This window comes from Myotis davidii, unplaced genomic scaffold (genome assembly GCF_000327345.1).
Source record: "Myotis davidii unplaced genomic scaffold, ASM32734v1 scaffold93, whole genome shotgun sequence".
NCBI classification, from domain to species: Eukaryota; Metazoa; Chordata; class Mammalia; order Chiroptera; family Vespertilionidae; genus Myotis; species Myotis davidii.
Window position 1 is genome coordinate 7,970,502 of NW_006292095.1, and position 21,236 is coordinate 7,991,737.

Consider the following 21,236-nt stretch of genomic DNA (forward strand, 5'->3'; position numbering starts at 1 on the left):
GTACTAAATGAAAAGTAAAAAAAAAATATATTAGAATTTAACAATCCTATATAATAAAGAGGTAATATGCAAATTAACCTTCACATCCTCACAAGATGGCTGCCTATGATCAGGCTGGCAGGGGAATTAGTGAGGGATGACCAAATGACTGAATAAACAAGCTGTGTGGGGCGAACAAGCCAGCAGGGGGGTTAGTGAGGGACGACCCAATGACTGAACAGCATGCTGCATAGGGTGACCAGGCTGGCGGGGGGGGGGAGGGAGCAGTTAGGGGCAACCAGGCAGGCAGACAGGTGAGCAATTAGGAGCCAGCAGTCGAGGATTGTGAGAGGGATATCCCAGATTGGAGAGGGTGCAGGCTGGGCTTAGGGGACCCCTGCCCATGCACAAATTTCATGCACCGGGCCTCTAGTATTAAAATATTCTGTTCTCTTAAAGACACTGTTAAATCCATACATCTATGTTCAGTTTATTTTTAACAAGGGTACCAAGCAGTAACAGGCACTCTTCAAACCCTCATTGTGATCATATCACTGAGACAGCCAAGTGGGAAGCTGGAACTTCCAATATTACCCAGAAGAAATATGGCTTTTCCCAACTTACGTTGTAACTGGAAACTACATGGGGAATAGTAACACATTCTAGGCAGGGACATTTTAGGCTGATGAGGAGCCTGAAATCCCACCACTAACAAGCAGGAGCAAGGTACTCCTCTGTTTCCTGAGGTATCAAAGTAGATCTAGTGAGAAATCTGGACTTCTACTTCCAACTGGCCCTAATATTGTGCCCCACCAACACACTATCAAAAGAGGTCTTCTTGCCCCACCAACACACTATCAAAAGAGGTCTGCTAAACCAGAAGATTTAAATAACATGCAGGATCTCATAATACCTAAAATGTCCAGGATTTAAAAAAAAATAACTCATCCCCTTCCAGGAACCAAGATAATTTTAACTTAAGTGAGAAAAGACAATCAACAGATGACAACATCAAAATGATACCAAGTTTTTGATTATCTAACAAGAATCATAAAAAAAATGCTTCAACAAGCAATTTGTTACAAACATGCCTGAAACAAATGGGGGGAAAACAGTCTTATCAAATAAATAGAAGATATAAAGAAGAACCAAATGTAATTTAGAAATGAAAAATATAATAACTGAAATTTAAAAAGTCAATGGAGATACTCAGTAACAAAATGGAGAGAATAAAGGATAAAAATTAGTAAACTTAAAGATAGATCAATAGAAATTACCCAATCTGAAACACAGAAAGAAAATAAGTGGAAGAAATAATAATAAGAAACTTGTGGACCTATAAGACTATAATAAAAGACTTAATACTTGTGCCACTGGAGTTCCAGAAGGAGAGGAGAAATAGATTGAGGTTGAAAAAGTACTTCAGTAAATAATAGCTAAAAATTCTCCATATTTGAGAAATGATACAAACCTATAAATTTGAGAAGTGTAGAAGGTTTCTAATAGGATAAATCCAAAGAACTCCACACTAATACACATCATAAACTTCAGAAAGCAAACAACAACAACCAAAAAGGCAAAGAAAAAATCTTGAAAGTAGCAAGAGAGAGATTATACCTTACCTGTTGTAATAAAACAACTTGAGTAACAGTGGATTTCTCATAGGAAACTATATAAGACAGTGGCACATTTTTTTTCAAATGTTGAAAGAAAATTACTGACAATCCAGAATACTACACACCCAGTGAAAATGCCCTTCAAGAACAAAGGAGAAATCAAGAAACTCTCAGATGAAGGAACACTAAGAGAATTTGTTGACAAGAGACCTACCTTTAAAAAAAGGCAAAAGGAAGTCCTTAAAATAGAAAGGATATAGTAAAAGAAGGATTCTTAGAACATCAAAAAGGAAGAACAACGGAAAGGGCAAAGATAAGAGTAATTCAATAGACTTTCCTTCTCAAGTTTTATAAATGACTGAAGGCCCAGTGCACTAAAATTCATGCACTTGGGGCGGGGGGTGGGGGGAGTCCCTCAGCCTAGGAGCCCTCAGGGGATGTCCACTTCCTGGGGGATCAGGCCTAAGCTGGCAGTCAGACATCCCTCTGGCAGCCCGGGAGCCCTCGGGGACATCTGGCTGACTGCTTAGGCCCGTGTGGGGAGTGGGCCTAATCCACAGTTGGACATCCTTAGTGCTGAGGAGGAGGCGGGAGAGACTCTCACCACTACCACTGCGCTTGCAGCTGTCAGCCCATAGCCTGGGTTGTGGCTGAGTGGAGCTCCTCCTGTGGGAGCGCACTGACCACCAGGGGCAGTTCCTGCATTGAGTATCTGCCCCCTGTTGGTCAGTGCATGTCATAGCGCCTGGTCATTCCTGGTTGTCCTGCTGTTAGGGTCAATTTGCATATTACCTTTTTATTATATGGGATGTTGACAGTCAAAGCAAAGAACATAATGTTATCTGATGTGGCTCTCAATATATGTAGAGAAAATATTAAAGACAATTCTATTATGTATAGGAGAGGGTAAAGAAATTTAAAGAATGATAAGGCTTCTATAATACATCATGCAAATTGGCCAAATGATAGCACTAATAGACATTTATGGTGATGGAAGAGTTCTGTATCCTGATTGTAATGGTGAATATAACAATCTACACATTTGACAAAATGACATAAAACTATATACACACATTCTTTGTTTTGACATTGTGCTATAGATACACAAGATATAATCATTATGGGAAACTTGGTGAAAGGTAATTGGGACCCTCCGTACTGTATTTCTAACTTCCTGTAAATCTATAACCATTTCAAAATTTAAAAGTAAAAGAAATGAAAATAAAGCCCAAGCCTACTGTTATTCACAGAGTATACCCTTAACCAATCTGACAACTCAATATCCATTGCTGTGTAGTAAGCTTACATTGAGGTGTTACAGGGATGTGGGAGTAGGAGGAAGAATTAACTTCAGAAAACGTTCCCTTATTTACCTGCTAATAAAGATATATCAATATTTGTGTCTAAACGAAATGCTTATTCTTCTTATGGCTTGCTAAATAAATAAAATGGAGGAACAGAGGAAGAAAAAACTTGAGAGTGTGGAAATAATATAAAGAAAGCAGAAAATATAATCACAACTTAACCCAAGAAGAACAAAGTAAGGATTAGTAATCCATTCACATATTTACTATTATGTTTGTTTTATTTAGTTACACATTTCATGAATTTTCAAGAATGTGTTATACTAGTCTGAAATGGCATCTAAAAATTCTATTACCCCTTTTAAATATTGTAAATCCTGACACTTTATATTTATAGACTTCCATTTCATTGAAAACTGTAACCACATTAAAAACAGTTGATTGATCTATCTGTACAGTTCATATCTGCATCTGTTTTCTCCATCTGTACCTATTTTAGTTATGTTTTTAATTACATTTCTCATTCTCTGCCCCTTTCCCATCACACAAACATGACCTTCAGCTTCTTAGTCCTTTTTGAGTCAATGGGGTCAGAACTAAATGTAACTAAGAGGTTAAAACATAAGTATTTCTATACACTGTTTGTGAAACTGCTGAAATCCCCAGGGGAGAGGAAATTACCAATCAAGAATTTCTCCCAATCTCAGGGTGACTTCATCCAGCTTTGAAACAGCCTGAATTCTTCAACCTCTTTCTTAGGCAGAGTTGGTCCCTTCAACACATGTGAACAGAAATACTATTAAGTAAATATCAAATATAATGAAAAATGCCTGGTGATATGTTTTGAAATTCACAGAGACTCCCTATTTAATTTCTAATTTAAGTTTCTCACTTAATTTCTTTTTTCACTAAGATGGGACCAGTATATAAGGACTAGTTAGCTGACCCAGAGATGTAGCCAGTCCCTTAGAAGTATCACTATACAGGTGGTAACTTAGGCACCTCTTCTCAATAGATGCATTCTAAAAAGATTCTAAAAATATTAAGAGGAAATACAAGAAGGGCAACTAAATCCTCCTCCTCCACTTGTGTGCCTTCCCCAATAATGGCACCACCACCAACCTAGTGGCTCTAGACAAAATCCTGGTTTTTCAATCGCCAAGTTCTATTGCTTCTACTCCTGATACATCTTTCAATATGCTCCTTCTCCCAATACTCTTTCCACTGATAATATTTTCTTCCTTAAAATATAGTCTGACTGTGATCTTCACACCCTCTTTTTATTACCACACCCCAATCCAATCTTCACAGCAACCAGTGTAACCTTCAGAAAAGTGTACATTATCCATCCCCTGGAAATCCTCCAAGGCTTCCCTATGTCAAAAAATACAAAGTCCTAACTCTTTGTATGCCTTTTGAATTTTATTTTTTCAAAAGGTGGAAAAAAGATGAACATCTCACTGAAATTTACATCCAAAGCAAAAATAAGGACTCTAATTTCATACCATTTTTAACTTCCATTAAAGCCATCATGAGGCATTATATTCACAGTGACTTAGAAAAACACACTCCAGGAATTCCAGAAAACAAAGGAACAGATCATACTGTACTATGTGATTTAAAATGCAAACTAAATATTCTTCCAAACATTATTAGGGATGAGGTCTGTCCACTCTCTCCATACACATGTCTTTCATCTGAATGACTACACTACCCTGATCTCAGATATATCCTTGAATTGTATGGTGGCTGAAATCATTTTTCCCAGATTAGAATAAATCTCCCTAAATTCTCAAGCTTCATCTAGTATTTAGTTATCACACACTATATATTTTTTACAGTCAGAAATTACACATAGAAAGTTATACAATTATAAAAAAGTTTGGGCCACACCATCTATAAGCTTCCTTGTCCCTCTTTAAGTAATTGCAATTCAACAGAATATTTATTTCTACTGTTGCAATTACCAAAAATAAAACAAAAGAGAAAACTATTTTTTAAAAGTTCCTGAGCAGAGAATTGTTGCTATTATATGCAACTCTGACTCCCAGGGCTCAAGTAGAAATGACTCTGCTTTCTGACTATGGAGTTGCAATAACTTATGAATACTTGCAACTCATATCGAGGTGGGAATTCCCCACCTAATAATTTAATTTTCCTGATCAAATACAGAAGTGTTCACTAACACGTACCTTACTTCCCAAGCACCCCACATCCTATTTTCCAGGAGTAAGATGAATAAACTCCTTCAAATATTTGATGAGTATATAGAAGGAACCCCCCCCTTTTTTTTTTACTCTTGGTCAGTAAACAAACCCAGAGAGAATATCTTTCCAGCATGTTGAAGATGCTCTGGCAGATCATTAATCCCAGAAAAATCTCTCCAAACTTACTGATGCATGGATTCCATTTTCAAATTTCTCATTAGTTCCTCTTTATGGATTAAATGCTGATGTTCACGAGTGAATGCACACAGCTTCAGCTGATGGATGTAATTGGGTTGTAATGGATTTTAGCTGCTGTTCCTTCTGATCTAGCCAATTTGAAATGCAGTACCAATGTATTTTCCCCATCTCTCGGTATGGAATGAGAAATTGAAACCTACAAGATGAAATTTATCAACTTTCATAAAGTCAGCTTCAGCCATCATAAAACTGTTAAACTTCTCATTATCATTCTACTGCAGTTAGTTCTCGAACTCTGGTCTGGCCGTCAAAATATTAAAGTGTATTTGGAATAAGTCAAGTTGATCCTTCAATATTCTGTGTGTCTTCAACATTGATTTAGGTGCTGTAAATATTACCAAGTGAAGATGACATTAACACAGCAAAATGTAACAACAGAAACAAAATGACAAGAAAAGATTTAAAGGTTGCAAAACCTACTGCAATTTTATATTTAAAAACATGATTTGCGGCTACACTAGGTCAATAACAAAGATTACATGTTTCAAAAGTCTCCTGGTATTGGAGTCCTGTGTCTGTCCCTTAGCTCTGAAACATCTATTATGAATGAGACCCAGACTGGGGAGAACCCAAGTTGTTAGTCGCTGCAGTCCCCGTCATTTTCTGTTATATGTGTGTGTGTGTTTTCAAGTCCCAACCAGTATTCTCCTTTAGTTATATATCCATGAGCACTGTAACAGTGAGGTCAGAATTTAATTGAGCTCAAATGGACTGAACTTTGCTTTTATCACTAAGGTATAGTGAAATATACCTTTTAATAGCTACTCTATTAAAAATTTTCAGTGAAGAGTTTCATGGGAAAACAAGCCTCTATTCCTGTTTCCTAAATTCTCCTTTTAAATGAATGCATAAATCCAAGGTTCTCATATGATTCTAACGTTTACTTAGGTAATGCAAAGAACACTGTGCATTTACACACCACTTTTATTTTATTCTACAGAGACAATGCAGCACTGATAAAACTGGAGAACATGGGCTGGATCGAGAGACAGACAAAAATATTATCTAGTTCTTATCAGGTGTGTCTCTGAATTGAATTGTTTCTTTGTGTTGTGCATTTTATAAAACTATACAAATACAACTATTCTTTGGGTTCATAAAAATCTAGGCCGCTAAAGTGATATACCTGTGAGAAAAGAGAAAGCATTTATGTCTTATTTGCTTTTCATAAATAATACTAATTAGCATATACATTTCAGTTAGCATCTTCACAACACTTGACAAATAAGTAATTAATTAATTAAAAAGAAGACCATCATGAGCTTAATTGGAATCTCCCCAAGGACACTCAATACTTCTGGGTTCAAACAGGTTTTGAAATAACAAGAATAACCTTTCTTGTGATATTTGACTGCCAGTTCGCACCCGGAAAGTACCTGGGTGCATGACAATTAGATGCTTTTAAAAAGGTCAATTGGATTTTGTGTAACCTCCAAAATTAGAGGTTAAATTTTTTCTGATATTTCTCTCTCTTTCTCCCCTTAGACACACACACACACACACACACACACACACACAAAATGGGCTGAATTTGCCAAATGAAAATCCTCCTTCCAACTCAAAAGACCGTGCTCAGAACAAAATTCATAATTAATAATGTTGTATTAAATCCAACCAAACCTACAAAGGAAGTTATTGTTTTAAATAAAAAATAGCGATTTATTCCTATAATAAGTTAATATTGAAATCAGTGGTTATTATCTATGAAAACAATCCCTTTCTTTTATCACCCATAAGAGAAAAATTAACTCAGAGTAGTAATCTGTTTTTCTGAAAAGAAAAGGATTTTCCATTGTCAAAAGTGAAATTAAATTTCTTAATCATGCATTGTTTTTATTTGTACATGACTTAAAGGTTTAAAATAAAATAATCTTTCTTACTGGAGAAGAGCCTCATTCCAAAGATGATAAAATCTCAGAGAAAAAAATTTTATGTGAATTTTTATAGTCATTTCATAAACCTATGTTGCTGAACTGTCCTAGTATCATACAAACTCCTCAAGGTGACTTACTGAAGCATTGTTAACAAGAAAGGTGAATCCAGTAACACTGTCTTCTCTTCATTCTAGAATTTTCCCTCTTATTAACAAAAGACTTTCAAAGAGAAGAGAGTAGAGTAGGCCTATGATGCATGTAACAAATAGTCTTTAATCCAATAGTAATTCAAACAAGATTTGGAATTGCCTTTATAGGCAGTATTAGTACTACAAAAAAAATCCAATCCAATACTAAATATTTACCAATTATTTTTTATTAAAAAGTAATATTAGCTAGCCTGACCTCCTCTCCCATTATTTACACTTGGTGAAATAGGTTTGGGCCATTTCTGAAAATCAACTTCATTGCTCAGAAGGTGAAGGTAGACTATAATTAAGTTGAAATAATTAAGAAGAAAATGTGTTCAGTGTTTTGAGAACAATTCTAAAAGAGAATTTCAAAAAGAAAATGATAATATAGATTTTTTAGCTATGCTTATATGTTGATAATTTCATTTAAAAGGAATCTAAATCATTACTAGAGCTTTTATAATCATTCTAATGATATCTTCGTTCAAAAAGAATCATATAAATTTACCTCTCCAGCTGATAATCTACAGTTGGTCCATCTTTTCCATTATTCATGATTCCCTGTTTCACCTCAGAGATATCAGACTTGTCTCTTACACTTGCTCCACATACAATGCTGTAGGTCAAGTAAAGGATCAGTTACCTCAATCTCACCCTCACAATGCCTGTGCCAATTAGAGGCAGTGAAGGGAAACCCAATACCTTTCTTCTGCAGCTTTCAAAACCAGCAAGTCTATTAAGTTCATTACATTGAAAAGAAAATTCAATTGTATTTAAGTTTTCAATATTTAAAAATAAGTCAGGGATGGTTTGTTTTGAGTCCCAGGATGTCTTCTACACCCTTTAAAAATAAAAATGCCAAACAAAAACAAAAAAAATGGGAGGGCTTCTCTCCAGTAGGATGTCTACATCTGTAATGCACCTAAAGAGATACTATAAAGCTGAGGAGAATAAAGGGAAAGATAAAGATGGTGATCAGACAGTAGGGATCAGGGGGTCAAGGTGGCAGTTAAAGGCTTCCATAATTTTTTCACCAACGATTTGAACTTGAAATGGTCAATGTTATTATTATGGTAAGTTACTCGGAAAATTCTATAAGAGCCACAAGAGCAAAGGAAAAGAACAGATGATCTGACTAGGTACAGTTTTTGTTGTTTGTTTTTAATATGTCAAATCTGCTTCAAGCATTCTATCTAATAAAGAGGGAATATGCTAATTGACCCTCATGCTGTCACAAAGAGGGTGGTGCCCACAGCCAATAAGGAGGGGATATGCTAATTAACTGTCCCACCCTCAAATATGGTAGTGCCCACAGCCAATAAGGAGGAAATATGCTAATTGACTGCCACACCCTCAAATATGGCAGCGCCCACAGCCACAAGATGGCAGTGCCCAGTCCCCTCAGGCCCGCCGAGGCAGCAGGTGTGCAGCAAGGCCTGCCTCCGGAGTCCCCCAGTCCCCTCAAGCCCCCAGCCACCCAGGGCTGGCCCAAGGCTCAGACAACCAGGGCTGGCTGAGATTTGCAGTGCCAGCAGTGGCAGCAGCAGAGGTGTGATGAGGCATCGCCTTCCCGATCACCCAGTCACCTTACCCGGTCACCTCCCGCCCCTGAGGGCTCCCAGACTGTGAGAGGGGGCAGGCTGGGATGAGGGACTGCCCCTCCAGTGCATGAATTTTCATGCACCTGGCCTCTGGTAAACATATAAAAAAATTAAATAAAACAAGGGAAAAGATGGATGAATACATTTAAAAAGTTAACAGTAATAAATGAATATAAGATTATATATTTTCTTCTAACTTTTTATTGTTCTTCTGTCTTCTAAAGGTAGATTGTTTTATGTTGGATAAATTCCTCTGCTTTATAACCTTTCTTTCTGTGCTAATCTGGACTCAATCTCTGAATAATAGTGGTTTGTAGTTCCTGGGCATTCGCTCAATAGTCATCAATTTGTACACTTTAAATTTTTTTGTATAGATTTAATACAAATTAAATTATTAGCCTATGTTGTTGGGAATCAAGTCCTCATTTTTTATCTATACCCAAACATATAATTTAAGAAATCCTGAACTAATTATTCAGTTTCAGCCAATATAGAATCTAAATTACCTAGCTTTATTATCTTTATTATAAAGCTCTCAATCCTACTTCAAAGCAGTTAAAAGATTAACATCAACACTAAATTGTACAGCAAGGACATTTCACATTAAACCCCTTTTATGCTCCTTAGCAAAAAACCTAATTTTCTTATCTGTCCAGATTAGGTAAAATTAATCAATTGTTTGAAATAATAGATATTTTTTTCTTTCTGTTAAGAAGAATGGTGAAAAGGAATAGCACTGATCTTTCAGTATACTTATAGAGTGAAATGTAAGGACAATTCAGAGGAATAACAGAATTCCTTACTGCCTGTCCATTTGATTTACAGATAATCTCTAGGTTTTTTTGGTGAGGGGGAAAAAAATAAAAAACCTTTTATAGGAAGAAACAAACAGAATTGTTTTCAACTTCTAAGAAGCTTCTCCAAATAATACAACACCAGTAGTGAGAACAGCACATGGCAACTGCAGTGAACAATTCAGTTGCTCACACTATGTTTGCCAACACATCTTTAGCTTGCCCAATAAATATCTTTTGACCAAATCCAACAGCTCACACCCTTTCCAAGGAATACCATCACTCTCAGTTTCTTAAACACACTCACACATTCTCACACATACAATTTCATTATTTTTCTTTTCAGCCACAATCCTCATTCCCTGAACTATTTAAGTATAAATTTCAATATAACATAGAGCTAAACCCATGTATGATTAGAGAAGAAAGGAGAACTTGCCAAGGAACTTGGCAAGGTGCTTGTCATTAGTATTGATAATTTAATTGATACCACACTCTTGATGCCGTAGATATGACTGCCGTTAGTCTAGACTGCCAACCAGCACAGAAATTCAGAGGAAGTGATTTGAGGATTTTGATCCAAATCCTTTATTCAGCACTGAAGAATACCAAAAACAACAAAAATATTTACCCTCATGGAATTTATTTTTTAGTAGGGGAAGACAGAAAATAAGCAATAAGCCAAATAGCTAAGTTAAATATTATTTTATGTAAGAATCTAAATTTTAAGGAAAAAGGAACTAAGTTGACTGGAAGTACCAAGGGCTGGCTCATGAGAAAATGAAAGTGAATAGTTTTAAAGAAAGCCAAAGAGGGAGCCATTGGATATGGAGGTGAGAGAACTGTAGATACCATGGCTGCCATAGTAAGTTGTGCATGTTGTGGACCACCCTATGCAGTATTTCTTCCAGGCAGGGAGAGAAGAAACTGCAAAGTGATGGGGAGGAAGCATGCCTCAAAGGTTCATAAGAAAGGGAGCGACTATAGCTGGAGCTGAGAGAACAAAGTGGATAATAGAAATAGATAAGAGGAGTCCAAATGAGTCCATTTCCCCTTTTATTTTCTACTGTGGTTGGGTTTATGTAAGGAACCCACAGGTAGAAAGCATGTTGAGAACAAAGTTTACCCATAGGGGATCTTGCCAATGATCCCTGGTTCATGGCCATCATTAGTCTGTGTGATGTTTTTTTGTTTTTGTTTTTCGTTTACTTTTTATTGAATTTATTGGCATGGCATTGGTTAACAAAATTATATAGGTTTCAGGTACACCATTCCTCAACACATACTCTATACACAATATTGTATTTACCACCCCAAGTCAAGTCTCCTTCCATGACCACTTACCCCTCCTATACCTTCCTCCACTCTCCTTATCCACCCTCCCCCCAGCAATCTCCATACTGTTATCTATGTCCATAAGTTTTTTTTCTCTTTTTTTCTCAATTCTTCCCCCCCCCTTCTAAACCCACCCCCATAAGCTGTCAACCTGCTCATTGTCTTTGGGTCTGTGTCTTATTTTGTTGCTAATTCACTTTGTTCATTATAGTCCACACATGAGTGAAGTCATATGGTACTTATCTTTCTGTGACTGGCTTATTTCACTTAGCAAAATGTTCTCCTGGTCCTTTCATGCTGTCACAAAGAGTAAGTGGTTCCACTTCTGAAAGTATATCCAAAGAAATCAGAAACACTTATTTGAAATAATATATGCACCCCTATGTTCATTGCAGCATTATTTACAATAGCCAAGATTTGGAAGCAGCCCAATTTTCCATCAATAGATGAGTAGATAAAAAAAGCTGTGGTACACTTACATAAAGAATATTATTTGGCCCTAAAAAAAGAAGAAAATCTTGCCCTTTGTGACACCATCGTCAGTTTTTTACTAACTCACTAACAATCCCAGGTCAGGAGGCATCGTGATGGTGTGAAATGAGCACATAGTTTTTTGAATCAGATGAACTGTCTTTATTACTTACTAGCTATGGAACCACAAATTAATTTATAAATTTGATGTCAACTCAATTCAATTAACACATTGGTTCTCACTATATAATCTAATATAGTAGGACCCCAAAAGAAAGAAAAGATGTAGAGCTTTGAGCCTCAAGCAGCTTGTAGTCTAGATCAAAAGTTGGCCAACTTTTTCTATAAAGGGTCATATAGTAAATATTTTAGACTCAGTGGGCCATTTCATGTCTGTTAGAACTTCTCAACTCTGCCATCATAGCACAAAGACAAAATCAAATCAATGAGAATGGCTGTCTTACTAAAACTTAATGTACAAAATTAGGAAGTAGGTCAGATCTCACTCATAAGATGTAATTTTGAACCCCTGATCGACAGCATCATTATCCAATAAACTTTCTTTGATGATGGGAATGTTCTAGATCTGCATTATCTGATACAGCAGCCAATAGCCCCAATGGCTATTGAACTCATGAAATGTAACCAGTGGACTAAGAAACTACATTTAAATTAATTTTAATTTAAATAACTACATGACATTAGTGGGTACTCTAAGGAACAGCCCTGATCTAAAGGAAAATATCAGCTTAGGAAAATGCAAAGATTATATTAAAAATAACAAAAGTCCTATTGATTGCAAGCAAGAAGTAAGCCGTACAATCAGGAGTTTAATTGAAGGTTTCATGAACTAAGTGACATTTAAAATGGATCTTGAGAAATGAATAGCCTGTGGCAGGCTTTCTAACCTTGTTTGCAGAAATAAAACAGAAATAATCAAAACTGCAGAATGGACCCTTTACAGTGTAATCCTGTCTTTAGCAATGGAACTTTTTAATTGACAGGTGTTTTATACTGAGTTAGAGCCACTTGTTCATCACTACTATTTGCTGAGATCGCTATGGTATAATGGACAAAGTATGGCCTTTAGGACTAGGAAGAACTGATTTAAAGCTTTGCTCTTCATCTTACTTATTTTGTGAGTTTAGGTAAAATTGTTTACCATTCTGAGTAGTTGTTTTCTCATCTTTAAAGTGGAAAAGCTCTCTAGCTCATTTGTAAAAATTAATGATGATTAGATTATAGTGCTAAGGATAATGCTAAAACATAGGATTCAATTACCAATTTATTATTTAATTATTTTTATGTCATAAATATTATTTCAATCCATTTTTACAAGTCTTTGTGTTAGAAAGACTAGGCATTATCATCTCTATTTTTATAGGAGTCACATGAATGACATGCTAAGGTATCTTGCCCCAAACCACATAGCTCATGAATGGCAGAATCAGTACTCCTTATATATACCAAAGTGCCTTTTCCCCAACCTGGAATTAACTCCCTAGTTAAAACAAATTAAGAAAATATTTGGAATATCAGTTCTGAACTGAATCATTTCAGTGGTTAAGAAACATTCAGTCTGATGGAGTTTCATCCAACTAGTCTCTTATGTTTACTACTCAGATTTTCTGTTTTGACATAAAATCTGTCCAGACTTCATTCATTATTTAAATAACTTTTACAAGATATCTCCGTCTGTATAATCATTAATCAGTGCCACAGTCGAGCAATGAATCTTGATATTTAGAAGCATTATGTAAAACAAGACAAACAGGCTAATACATAGGGCTTTATAGCTTATGCCTTCTTTGACATGGATTTGTGTTAAATTCTATCCTTTCTAACAGCTTATGTTTAATTTATGTTTTCAAAGTAAAGCAACAAATTGCTTAAAATATAAGGAATTTCATTTCATCTCTAAACCCACCTTGCTTCCTACGGCTCATAGACTTAAGCACTGAGCCACACAATAGTCTTTTATATTTTCAAACAAAAGGGTAATAAAGTAGACATAGGTAAGTGTAAGCATGTGTTTTCTTTTGTTAGAGCAAAGCAGAGCTTACATTAATAACAGTAAACACTATAGAAAGGGCATGAGTTGAAAAGCAGAAAATTTTTGTGTTTGACTTACTCTGTCTCTTGATTTTACCCATCTTTAAAACCTCCCTTGTCAAATAGGTCTCTCCAACTGAAACCTATCTTTACGGGATGCGTCCTCTGGGTGTGTGTGAAGGAAACTCACTGTAGTCTGAATTATTCACATCAGTCCTACTGAAATGATGGCATCATAAGCAGAAGGAAGTGCTGCTTTGCTCAGGGTAAAACCAACTGGGTTACCTTCCCTTTCCAAACCTGACACCAAAATCACTCCATTTCCTTCCTTGTAACCAAATAGGATATACCTAAATGTTCCTGCATCTGTCTGATGGTAACTTGAAATCTCTTCATGGTATTTAAGGCTAGGACCCAACTCTCTATGACATTGGAGGGAATACTGACAAGGATAAGAAGTAACAAAAGAGGTACATCAATTTCTTGTTGTTGCTGGTTATTTGTTTGTTGTTGTTTTTTTGATAGTTCCTTGCACTATTCTTGTAAGTAAGCATCTTTTATATGTTCCCAAAGAAACCTGGACCTGTACAAACTTTTGCACATGCAAAATTATGATAACATGTCTAGCTCTACATTTTTTTTTTCTACTCACTTGAAAAGAACTTTAGAGATGTAGCATAGGAAAGGAGTGTTGAAGTGGTTGGGAAATTGACCTTAATTTTTTTATTTGCTTACTGTATTCAATTCACTCATTCATTTGCAGATGTCCAAAGAAGTTAAGTTCCTTCTCAAAGATATTATGCTAGTTAATAGCAGAACTGTGTGTTGCAGCTATGTCTTAAAAGGTTCAGTGAGCCTATCTGGTGTAGCTTAGTGGTTGACCGTCAACCTATGAACTAGGAGGTCACAGTTCAATTCTTGGTCGGGGTACATGCCCAGGTTGTGGGCTCAATCCCCAATAAATGGTGTACCAGAGGCAGCTAATCAATGTTCTCTCTCATCATTGATGTTTCTATCTTTCTCTCTCTCTCTCTCTCTCTCTCACTCTCTCTCTCTCTCTCTTCATCTCTGAAGTCAGTAAAAATCAATAAAAATATATTTTAAAAAAGTTTCAGTGAGTTATTATTCTATTGTACATACTGCTCCTTTTATATATAGGCATCTCCATAAATATATCATAGCATTGTTTGTTCACTGTTGCCTTGATGGCTTCCTATACATCCCCCTTCCCGTGTACTTTTCTCTCACACACACAGGTTTAAAGTGGTTGCTTATTCCTAGCATAACTCTGTGAGGGCTCTCCTAAAGAATCCAATATTTATTGGTCTCCCCTTAAAATCAATACTACATGTTTTAGCCCTAAATGATGCATCCATATGGCACATATAAATGTTGTGGCTTCCAATTAGACCATATTTAACATCCATATAGGAGGAGCTGAGTCCGATACAAAAAACTTCTTTGGGTGCCATGTAATGCATAACTTCTCAATTATATATGAATTTGAAGAACTGAATTAGTATGCTAATGACTTTAAAGAGTGGCTGTGACTTCCCAAATTACTCTGCAAATACTCCTTGTACCTGGCTTATTAAATAGGTGCATGGTAGAGGAAACTCAAAGTCTTCTCTAGGTTTGCATGCTATTACTTCATTAGTATTCTTGCCTCCGAAAGAACTTGATAGATTTAGCTGAGTCAACAGTCTTCACAAACATCATGTTTCATGCACATCATAGTTTAGGAAGCTTTGTTTCTCTCTTAATGGCTGAGAATAAAACTTTAAAGAAAAACATCTCCACGGGAAGTCTAGCATTGCTCAGGAATGAATAATCTGTGGCTGCCAGAAAGCATTACTTGATAATCAGTTTGAATTTTCTTTTGCTCCTTAGTTTCATCCCATTAAGCATTTCTTTTATTCCCTTGGACCACCCCAGACTGTTGTTCTTCCTCCTGGCTGTCTCTTTATCTTTCAACTATTTGGCAAGCTTCCGCTTTTGATTGATCTCCTTTTTCCCCCCCACCTCCTCAAGTGCTAAATTCTATCTTCAATGGACTCCTATTGTTATTTGAGATTAAATCAATGAATATTATAAAAAGCTAACGAATTCTTTAACAAGCTTCTTTGCCCCTCCCTTCACCTTCTCACAAAGGTATTTTTTCCCCTCTCTTATCTCTTCCCTTCTAAGAGTACGATATACCTTAATTAAATTATTACAATTCTTTTGAGGATTATGAATAAACCTTCATTTGTTTTCTTTATTAGCATTTGATCTGCTTCTGTTAATTGTGTAAATGTTCCCGTAGGCAGAAAAGCAATATAACTCAAATGAAGCAGGGCTTTTTGTTAAGGATAGTCAATTTGATTAACATCACCATCAATATGATGAATGGAAGCATTTTGGAACAAGTTGCCCAGTAACTTGAAATTGACAATATAATATGTGTGTCATTAGGTCTAGAACAATAAATTCAACAATGTATCCTAGCTTTGACCTAGAATGCTCCTTATTTTGGGACAAAATAATGATTCTTTGCATTTGCATAATATCATTCATTCTTGGATTCAATGCTTATAAATACACTTTATCATCTTGATGCTTAAATGACTGGAAACAAGTGAACTTCATCAATGCTAAAGAAGAAACAGTAATTTAGGGATCTGGATTGAGGGCTTAGAGTGATAGAAATTGATTACTCCTGAATGGCTGACATGATGTCCTTAATAAGAAAAGATTTATAACAAATATAAGTAAATTTCATGGAATCACTTAACATGCACACCAAGAAATTGCAAATTTCCATTTATACACTTTTTTCTCAACCAAATGCTTACCAATATAACAATGGATAAATGTCTGATTAACAAATTTTCTTGAGCACAAGAAGTAGAAAGAAAATGTACCTATGGATTGGATTAAGAGTGCTATAAAAATAAACTTTTTTCTAAGAGGCTAATTATCATCAATAGATTTCTCATCTTCTAGCAACTAATGTTCTAGAGCTTAGAAAAGCAGAATATAAAGAACATATTTTGGGTTTTATTTGGTGTTTTTTGTGGTTGTTATTTTGTATATTGCTTTTTCTTTTCCCTGAGCAAGCAGGGGACACAATTTTGTTTACTAGGAAAAAGAAGGTAATTTATAAGAATAAAACTCCATCAAGTGAAACATCAATAAAAGAAAGAGAGAAGAGTCTGTTGTGAATCATTTGTTTATCTGACACAAAAATGAGATTACTATAACCATGAAACAGAGAAGCTGTAACTAAATTCATCTGTTTTATATGAAAGAAAAACATTAAAGAGATATATAAAGACTTCGCATATAAAACCTAGCTGCTTCTTCCTCTGTCTTCCTACAAAGCAGCAATCTGATTCTTAAAATTAAGAAGTTTTAGCCTGGCCAGCATGGCTCAATGGTTGAGCATCAACCTATGAACCAGGAGGTCATGGTTTGATTCCCAGTCAGAGTACATGCTCAGTTGCAGGTTCAATCCCCAGTAGGGGTCTGGCAGGAGGTAACCGATCAATGATTCTTGTCATTGATGTTTCTATCTCTCCCTCTCCCTTCCTCTCTGAAATATATATATATATATATGTATATATATATTATTTTTAATAAGCTTATATAAATTTAAATCAAATTATTATCCACCAATAGCTGCCCTTCACTGAAACCCTCTTGGGTTTCTTGTTAAGATATATAGATGTCTCAGTTTTCATTTTGATTTCACTACTTTCTACTTATGACCTCTAGGACTTATTGTTAGACTCTTTGAAGAAACAACCATATGTTTTGACAAACTGACATATGCAAACAAAACGCAGACTCTTTATGAGACCTAAAATTAGGGTCAAAAATAATGATTTTGTTGTAGACTAAGAAATTGGTTCCAGGCTATACATTCTTGGAGATAAATGCAGTTTTAGTATGAAGATAAATTATATACAAACAGAACAAAAATCAAACATCTTTGGGGAAAACAGAAGCTGGAAAGTACATTGGGTCAACCCAAATAAAAATCTCCAAACAGTCTTTCTTCTAATCACAATTTTGTTCAAAGTTACTTTATTTCCTCCCCCCATTTTTTCAATGCAGTATAAAAGATGCCAAAGAACCAGAATATGAAAAGTCAATGGGTTCCTTTCTATTTTAAAACATATCAGGCCTGTCATATTAGGGTTAAGATTGAGTCAAATAAAAGCCTACCAAGGGAGAAAATCAATACATGTGAATGGTAGGCAAAGAAGAGGGCAATTTAGAAATGCATGGACAAGGCTGAAAGCAAATTAGAGGTTATAGCCAACTTAAGAAGGAAACAGTGAAACTGCAATTCAAAACATCTCAACATTGAGATACCTATATTCTGAGGTAAACATATTTTTTTAAATCTTGCTCTAAGTCACATGTAATGAGACAGTAAATATAGTCATATACTTATATGTTGCTTTTTAAATGTCTTTTTATTTACGGACTTGTATTATTCATTCTTCCAGGATTTGAAATACCTGTGTGATTTTCTTTTTTTTCTTTTAATTTAAAAACAAATGAAAGTGTATATCCTCTTCTTATTTTCTTAACAATATATATGGATATATGGAAGGTATGAATGTCCTGATGATGACACCCAAGAGATCGTTTACCTGGTAGCATGTTTCTTTATTTCACATTGAATGACCAAGAGGAAAATAAAGGCTATGATTTCATAGGTTTGAGATTGAAAGGGCATCTCCATAGAAGTAAAGGCCACAGACTGCCACAGAATTTTTTTGTATTGTTTCAAAATTTTCATGTTTCTTGAGTGACATTGGAGTGTTATCACTTTTTTTCCAATGCACACATTTAGTATCAGCCTTGTTTGGAGCATTTGGATTCCCTAAGCACAAAACAAAAATGAGCAACCCCTGGAAATGAAGGGAGAGGGGAGCATTTTTGTTTTTTACTTTTTTTGCCCTGGCTTCTGCATTTCATTTTAGTATATTTCCCCTCCCTTGGCAATAGTCTTTTCCCTCCGATAAGTGTAAAGACCCAATGCCAAATTCACCTAGCTTGTTATCCCATCTTCCTTCTGGGTCCTTGACCCTTTGACCTGAACCTCCATCCAGAGGAAAGATTCCAGGCCAGGGCCCTTTTTCTTTCTCCTTTTCAGAAGCTTCTTGAGTCAACACAGTTGCTCATCTCTTTAGTCCACATGTGCCCCTTTAAAAAAATATCTACTGACCATAACCTTTGGAAAGGGCAGAAGGGGATTTTAGCTCCTCTAAAAGGGAGGAGATGAAAGAGTGCGGTCTCCATGGCACCCACGGACACTAAATTGTCTCAAGGTGCACCCCCTGCTTAGTTTGCCAAATGGCTGTGCTTCTCATACAACTAGAGCCAGGAACTCTGCAGCAGAGGGAAAGAAAAGGAAAATAGTTTCAAAGAGTAAATCATAGCCCATAAAGGGGGAAGGAAAACTTGTCGTCTTCCAACCTAACTTTCTTTGCTGGAGTAGCCATTCAGAATTCCCTTTAAATATGAGCTCAGCTCCTCGCAGGCTTCTGGCGATGCACTACCCTTTGTTCAGGAGCCATTATTTAAGCTTCCCAGGTTAGCCTCAGAGCATCATTTGCAGAAAAGCTTTGTATTCTCCGTGTTCTTTTTCCTTATCCCTGGACATATTTTCTCCCTGCTACATCACTGACTATGTTCTGTGTTGTATTTATGACTACCTTATTGCCTACACAATTTTTTTTTATCACACACACAGTCATATATAAGTTAAAGAATGTGTTTAATCGCATCTTTCCTTTCAAGATCAGTGCATGACTTTTGATGCAATATTTAATTAACAGCAACACAGCAGAAAGTGGCTGACTTTTAGAAACAAAACCCACATACAGGCGGAGTCTCCCTTCCCCTCTCATTATCTTTTGTGTGTGTGTCTTTCATTAAATATCCTGGCGAAACTGCAGATGTTTAACACAAAGCCCATTTATTAGGAAGACTTCATACTTATCACATCTTGAAGATGGATTTATCTGCTCTTTCTTTCAATCACATGGCTCAGATTAATATGCATTGTTAGAGAACACATTTGACAGGTTCAGAAGGGCCAAGCAGCAAGGAGATAACAACGATTCCCAATATAATTGGCAGAAAGGGGCAGAGTGGCGGCACTAAGTCGTAGTCAATAGGCCAGTTTGAATGAGGACACATGCTATTATCTCACATGCACATAAAAGGAGAGGGAAAAGATAAGAGAGCTGCATTTCCACCTGTTGGTACATGTGTGGGTTTATTAAAATCCCCATATCTCTCCGTGCCCTTCATGAGAGCCTATTCATTTAGCTCCTGTGGGCCCACTGAGTTGTGTATTTTAGATGACTGCTAACAAGACTGTAACCCTCTCATTTTGAGGTTCATAACAATCCCAATTCACAAAATTTCTTAGGTGCCCCTTTTCATTCACGTTGGAGAGGTAGGAAACCATTATTCCTTTGGGTCTGTGTTGTCTTTGTGACTCAATAGCTCCATCTGCCTGTGGGGCTACATCTGCCTGAATGACAACAGGATCACTACGTAGGGAAGCGAAATATGCCGGCTTCCACACAATCACTACCACTCCACGTGCGCTGGCATGCTCACTTTCCCCCTACTCATAGACTCTGTGCAGGGGAAATCTCCTGTGTCCACTTTCCTGTCCCTACTTCACCCACCCTCACAGTGCCCAGGTGTGTTCGGAAAATGGTTGGGTAATCACTGAGAATAGTAAGAACCTTGGTCATTGACATCTAGCGCCACCCAGCATCAATTACAAAACTTTATTTTTCTCCAAAACCTTTTTCCATGGGTGCCTGCCAGAGAGAGATTTTATTTTGTTTTGTTGCGTTTTTATGAAAAGTCCAAGGTAAAAGCATAAATGTTTATTGGAACAGGAAATGTGGCACATCTGTCCCTAAGGGAAGAGGAATATTGGCCACCTGCTACATACACTAGAACTAAATGTTGTGATGAATTTGCTTAGGTTTTAAAGGGTTGATGTTTCCTCTTGATTTCCACACATCAGCTCTATTCTTAGATTGTGGCCTCGACTTTTAGTTTCCTGCATATTCTGTTCTTTTCTCAGTAAAGATAGCTCTTTTTACATAAATAAGGAAACTCCAAAGTCTACCTTGTGTCAGGGTGCTAAGCATAAACACAAAAGGTATAAAAGAGGCAGGCAGATGCCACCTATGAAACACTTCAAGTGAGAAATATTTTCTTTTCTTCCTCTATTTTTTTTTTTAATTTCAGTTAGACATTCTACCTAACTCATAGACTGCCAAGCATGGTGCACTTGCATTGCAGATGCAGAGCTTGTCCTTGACTTAGAAGGTTCCACAGGGTAGCGGAGGAGAAATGTGTGAAACTCAGCACAGTGTGTGATCATTAGGTCTAGTCTAAGTGCACTGGGAGGTTTGGGGTAAAAGTCAAAAAATGAATAGCTCACCATAATAAATAGGGGTGCTACACAAGGGAAGGAACAGTGTGAATTAAGAGTCAGAGGTGGGAAAGGACATGATGTGTCCAGGA